General features: G+C 39.9%; 1 protein-coding gene across 1 annotated transcript in view; it reads right to left on the bottom strand.

The window, feature by feature from the left end:
* LOC109970658 (cAMP-specific 3',5'-cyclic phosphodiesterase 4B-like) overlaps positions 1-4,738 on the bottom strand; it is a 48,645-nt gene extending 43,907 nt beyond the window's left edge. Inside the window, exons 1-2 of the mRNA XM_020618379.1 lie at positions 4,526-4,738; positions 875-943 (exon numbers count right to left, since the gene is read on the bottom strand). The gene's annotated coding sequence lies outside the window, so the exon portion shown is untranslated. The remainder of the gene's footprint in view (positions 1-874; positions 944-4,525) is intronic.
* Between the last annotated feature and the right edge of the window lie 2,285 nt (positions 4,739-7,023).

A 7,023-nucleotide genomic window follows, 5' to 3' on the forward strand; every position in this document is an offset into this window, starting at 1 on the left:
AATTAATACAGCCTCCTCATCTACAGGATCCTCTATAAATGGACACGCCATTTTGGTCTCTGCGTGACGGAAACATGTGCAATCTATGAATGTACTGAAAGATTAAATGAGGTAGGCCTATTTAAACACCTTTCACTTTAAAAAGGGGCGGAGACCAGAGGAAACTCTGGGTTTCCCGAACAAAACCTGCTCCCAACCAGGTTAGGTTCACAGAGTAAGTTGCCATAGTAACTGACTCTGAGTTTAGATTACCTTTCTTTTTGAAACGGGTTTAACTTACCCCACTTTCACGGGTTTAAGTTACCTCCGTTTCTAGAACCGAAAACTTCGAGTTTTCCTCATTTCGGGGTTAACAAACTCAGAGTTTCAACAAAACCTCCTTCTTGAAACGGGCCCCAGTAGTCTACAAGCCAAAACAACAATGGCGGGAGAGAGATAAGTGTGGTTGTAGCTTTGTTGGCTCTTCAAGCATGTACTTTTTCCACTTCATGCAAAATTGGTTAGCATGTCTTGCTATGTGTGCAAATGTCATGTGTAATAACTGCAGTCAATGCACTCATTACATTAGGAATGCTTTGTACTTGATATGTTCAGCCAGTGTTCCAAAAACAGAGACATTTAATCTAGTTTACTATTATTCATATAAAAGACTAAGCCACGCAACTAATCCTCACATCTGAGAAAATACAGTAGTACTGCAGTTTTACTGTAAATGTTTCCACCAACAGCTCCATAATACACTGAAAAACAATCTCTTCTGCTTGAAAGTCAGTGAAGAAATATTATACACTATTAGTCAGCAATAATGCTTGTGGTAAAAATGGATTCTTCTGACCACACATTCCTGTCCCAGACACTAAAGAAATGTACTCACAGATAAAGCTGTTCTCCTTGGGTCAGTGGCGAGACAAAGAGCCGGAATTCACGTCAGCAGACTATCATCCTGAAAGACAAACAATGTATGAAATACAATGTCACACACCAAAGACCACAGCCAAATATTTGAATGGAAAAACAAATGCTAACAGAGTTTGGTCAGGAATAACTCTGTAAAAAGGACCTCTGGTTCCACCATACTTTCTCTCTGGCATGCATTCAAAGGAACTCGAGATCTTACAAAATTCCCATCAATTCATAGAAAATGTAATAAACAGTATAAAGTACTTAACTTTTGAAGGACCAGAGTTATCAGAAGTCATTTTAAAACCGTAGAGTCCAAAAGAAGTGTTCCTCCTTTTTACATTAGCAATCCCAATCAATTGCCATTTCTAAAAGCACGACTGTTAGTAACATCACAGTTCAGTTTGCCATCCAGCACCTGCACACACACCCCAACAGCTGCGCACATGCAACACTTCTGTATTCACATCCAGCTGGAGTTTCCATTACTGTTCCTACCATGACAATTGCTCACACAGTCTACAAAGACTATGCCTAGCGTAGACATTGTGTGTATTCGTCAGCTGGAGGCAAAACATGAGTGTTCGGCAACAGAAAAGTAACCACGTCGCCAGTGCAGCCACCAAGCTGCCAGTGAGTGAGTAATCAGTCTGGCAGCCACAGCCCTTCCAACAAGAAGCTGCATGCACACTATGTGCCCTGTTGTTTTAGCACCAACTGAGAACAAAAAGGACAGTGGCCAGTTAAGTTCACACCACAGGCTCACTACATTAAAGCATGAGCTGGGCTTAAAGGGGTATACAGCTGAGTTTCAGAGGCATAATGTAATAGTATGGCACGCCAGTGAAATGTCACTACTGTGGCATGATAGCAAACGTTGTGTGGGATGCCTGACTGCTGCACAGTTCTAAACAACGATTCATGAAAGACAGAGAATGCTACTCCCCAATACTGTAGGGATAAATCAATATAATGTTTTTAAATTCTTGCGTTTCAGAACTGACATCAAGCTTATTTTAAAAAGTAGACATTCAAACAAATGCTGTTATATTCCACAAATTCCGGCCTCTTGATTTTAAAGGCCTTTCAGACTACAGATAACAGACGTTCAAGAAGTTTGCCCAGGGAAGAGGAGCAGTAGCGAGGAGGGAGCTATTCATGAGTATCTTGCAGTCAGGTGTGTAGAATATAAAGAGCAATGAATGTGTGTCAGATTTGTTAAATGAGCCGAGTGTGTAGAATATGGATTTAGATAAATCTGCTGACTTGTACAGAATTGATTCTGTTTCAAATATTGAATTAACATGAAATTCTCATTTCTGGGCTTTCAGAGGAAAGGAGAGAATGATTTAAAAGCTTGGCGCCCCTCATTGAGATGTACCTAAACCTTCCGGTCAACAATGCAGTGTATGAGTGAGGTTTTCCCACAATGAAGAGAGTAAAAACCGACAGGAGGTTAAGCCTCTCCTTCCATCAGCTGCAGAGGCCGATTTTTCTCTCAGTAAAAAAGGACCCCACTGGAGAAGTTCAATGTTGAAGCTGCAGTGCACAGGTAGTAGACCACCTGCCAAGGACAGTGTTGGCCAGGGTTCAACCCCTGGGCTTTTAGGTAGGGGCTGGAGGAACATATTGAAAATTGAACTATTTAAGTCTCCGATGTGTTTACTGGTGTACAGGGGTAATTGGTTGCTATGGCTTGTTTGCTAGGGGCAGTGTTTAAGTTGCAATTGTTCAGTTTATGAAATTCTTAGTGTTAATTGTATGTTTTTGCATTAATAAATTACTATAAATTGTCCAAATCCGTGTTTTTTTTTAAAAGAGGCCTACATCATCCATTTTGTCCAAGTAAGTTTGGCTATCAGGGAAGTAAAACACCTTGGGAAAGTGTGACTCAGGTGTTTTACTTGCCCTTGGGCAAGTGACTGAAAAAGCTTAATGCCAAGCCCTGAAGTGAGCAGAAAAGTTAGATTGAGTACAAAGATCTGTTGACAATAGCAGAAATCCACAGACAATAAAGAGTGTTGTAATATTATTGAAGTAGGGGATACATGTGGGCGATGGCAACGCTGTCCATGTGACCAGGCAGAAAGGAGATGTGGCGGTGTATCCAAAGCACGCAACAAACACACACTTCCTAATCTGAGTGGAAAAGCTCCATGACTGTGCAGCAACTAATTCTGCACACACATGTTCACACATAGAGATTTTTTTTAAGATAAAATAAAAATTAACAGATTTTATATGTAAATGCTTTAAGAAAAAATGTGAAAGAACAAATGCACTTGCTCCATAACCTATTTCTTAAAAAAAAAAATAGTTATGCCTTTCTAACACAGTTTAGATAAAAATATAGCCACAATAGCTGAACACTACATTTAGAGATAAGTCAGTTACACGTATTAGCTACTGTGCTCATCCCTATCCCAGCTAAGCCTGTCTGATATTTTAGCACACACACACACATTTTTATCTGTGTATTCTTATAAAACAGTGACTACTTGTGTGCCACTGACACAGTGGAATAGAGGGTTTCTCCATCCATTACCTCACACAGTGTATGACTTATAATCTGACAAACAGTGGTGGCTTTCTACAGTTTAAGAGGTTCCTCACAAACACTAAAATGGAGATAACAAATTTACAACTCATGCCCAGTTTCACTTACTACAGGGAATATACAAGGTTATGTCTCTTTATTGACGCATGTTAAACACAGTAAGCCCCTACAGCAATAACATGTTGATTTAACCAGGGTGAAATTGTGTGCTGAACTAATGGTATTCATCTTCTAAACATCTAGGTTTAACCTCATCTGATTCAGATGCCATTTCTATATGGACAGTGATTGATTGTATAATGGCATAAAACACTTTGTTTATGCACCAAATCGCCCTGCCATTACTGTATTTATGGGGTTTCCCAGACTTCCCCATCATACCATAAAACACTTCCTTTTTTTCACCACCCACATCTTAAGTGTCCCAAACTGAAATATTTCACTTGCATTTGCTTCTGAATATTTGAAAGTTATCCACTGTAATAAGAAAAATGATTAGCTGGGAATGTGTTTACCTTGTTTGACTTTATCATTATACTTCATAGAACATTTTGTTTAGTATCCTGAGCAGCATATCATTCGTTTAGAAACGTGATTCCAAGCTGAACAAAAAGGAAGAGATGCCCACAGTGCAAACTCCCGGGAGACATGAGGAGAACAGTCCACAGACGGACAGGAAGCCTACGTGATGTGACTGATTCACAAGATCGTTCGGTGCAACTTATCATGTTTCCTCAAAAATAGCTCCGGTACAGCTCGAATGACAGAAAGCTTCCACCCGAGCATACTGGAACACAAGTTTTTTGCAAACCTCTGCAATAATGAATCTTATTTAGTTTTTCTTTAGCATAATAAACGGATGCAGACGGATACGCAAATGTAACAAAAGTTGTAACAAAATGTCGCCTAGGCTGTAAACAAAGGATCAAGACCGACGTTATTACACGTTGTAGATAAGGTATTGTGGATAAATGCTACAGAAAGTTTAAATACATGAAACATTTTCGTTGGGAATTAAGAAATATTTGCACAGTATCAAACAAAGGACGGTTAAAGAGAGTCGCTTACCGGTGGCATAACCGCCTTCCCACGCGCCGATACCGCCGGAACTTCTGTACTGCGAGTCAACCGCACGCGCCCCCTTTTATCAGGCTCCATTTGTGCCGTTCGCGCTCGTTCCCCTTCCCGACCCCGAGAGCGCATCGATTGGCTTTAACTCCGGCGACGCAAATCCTTCCGTTCACCAATGGCCGTCACGGCGCACACCCCCTCTGCCATCCCACAACTGCCTGTCCTGCATTCATTTGACTTACTGCCAGAGCGGAGAAAGGCTATTATTTGCTCCTCCAGTTTAATGAGGCCCCGGGCTCTGTTTTTCATTGATTCCCTGATGTGTTTTAATTGACTGTCTCTTTAAATAACAGTTCGTATAGTACTGTAATGAAAGCTATCTTTATAAAATAAGTCCAGTTTTAGGCATGGTCAATAGAGAGAGAGAACCATAAGTGTAACAGACTAATCTAGGAGCAAATGATGATAAAATGTAATCGTTAAAATATAATGTTAACACAAAAGTCTGACTTATGTGCTGCCCTGCTTTGCTTTTTTTATTTCCCAAAGGGAAATTGCATTGTTACAGCTTCCACTTCACATACTGTATATCACAAAAACAATATGAGAATTAAGGCTAAGTTATATGCAAATGATGAACAGACTAAATAAAGTATAAAACTTTAAATAGAATAAAAATAAGTAGAGACGAAAGATAGACCCATAGCTATACAGTGTGCTGATTATACTCCTTACAATAATAATAATAATAACAATAATAAATTATACATTAGAAAAGTAGGGTGGCTATTTTTTTTAAAGTCCATGGATGTTAAATAAATCATTACACAAAGTATGTACATATGGTAAAGTATACATAGAGGCCGATACTTGAACGGTCAGATGAATCTGATATAGAATCAATGTGGTTATGTCTTACCAACATTATTACATCATTGCACTGAGTTACACGTGCAGTGTTGCATTGTGTGAACTTGCATGTGTTGCGTGAGTTTCTGGTGGGTTGCCTTGTGTTGTTGCATTACACTGGAGGAAATCAGTTTGGGTTACACCATGCCACATTTAATTGTGATATGTTGCACTGTTACAATGTTCAGCTCTTTTCTTCTTGTGTTTCACAGTGCTACGTTACACTGAGTTGCATGGCTCCAACAACGACATTATACAGTATGTGTTGCACTGTTATGTTGCTCTGAAGTGTGTTGCATTTTATAGTGTTCAAGGCCACACTCAGCAGCATTTTAGAAAAATTTTGATGCCTTGGATGTTGCCAGGCAACAGCTGTCCTGAAACAGAGATGAATGGGTGTCCCTGGGCTCGTTCTCTTCATCTCCACCTTTATCTTCATCTTTTATTAACTCTCAGGCTCAGTAACATAGAATATGATCAGTATAAATGCAGTGTAACTTTATCACATTCTAGCAGGTTCTCACACTTATAGCTCATCAAGATGTGTATTATGGGCTTTGGGGCATAGTACAGCTACATGGTCTCAGTGTCACTGATGTAAGCTATAGCCTCCTGAGACCCAGTCGAAGAACATGTTTTAATTGTTTGATTTCTTTAATATATATTAAGTCTTTGGGATGCGGGAAATGTGTGGCATCACTAAAAAGCCCAGGATGTCCTCTTTCCAGGACATTAGGACACAAACAGCATGGTGTTTGAAATAAAGACCACAGTGCCAGGTCTCAGGAGGATAGGAGAAGTGGGTGTTTCTTTCAACATCAGTCTTAACAAGTGAATCAGGGTTGGCAATTAACAGAAGAATGGTCTTGCTCCCCAGCCACCTTAAGGGCTTTGTCTGCTTCTGATTGGCCTAATCTTGCACATACAGGTCCATGAGTGGGCAAAGGTATCATCCCCTTCCTCTGGTATTGTATACTGCAGTTGAACCCATGGGTGAATTGTGACACAATGGGTCCCTGGGCACAAACATTTAAAAGGCCCGACCACCCACCTATATAGAAGCAAGATATCAAGAGTGAAACAGACACATTTTGTTAGTATTTTTATGATTACTTTTTGTGTTTGATCATGTTTTCTCTTTGTGGTCAAGTCAAGTCAAGCCAAATATCACAAATCACAAATTTGATTAAGGAGATTAATTTACAATCTGTAAAGCATACAACACCCACTATCCTTAGACCTTCAAGTTGGATAAGTTGCATCCCTTTATAATCATTTTACCTCTTTATAGTCAGTTTTGCATCTCTTGGCAGTTGTTCTGTCTCTTCTGGCAGTTTTTTTTTGTCTCTCTCTGGTGTATTTTGCAGTCAAGCTCCAGGCGCCCTGACCCCTTCAGCCCCTGGATCTGTGCTGACATCCAACAGGGAATTTCTATCTCTACAAAGCTCTCATCTGTCTTCATGCTTCAAAAAGCAACATATCTGGCTCTTGTCACTGTGAATATTCTGGGGATCCTGAGCTCCATCCCTGGATAAATATTTAGCCAACATTCTTCTGTTAATCTTTTATATGTGATCTGACACACA

This window comes from Monopterus albus, unplaced genomic scaffold, assembly GCF_001952655.1.
Source record: "Monopterus albus unplaced genomic scaffold, M_albus_1.0 scaffold204.1, whole genome shotgun sequence".
NCBI lineage: Eukaryota > Metazoa > Chordata > Actinopteri > Synbranchiformes > Synbranchidae > Monopterus > Monopterus albus.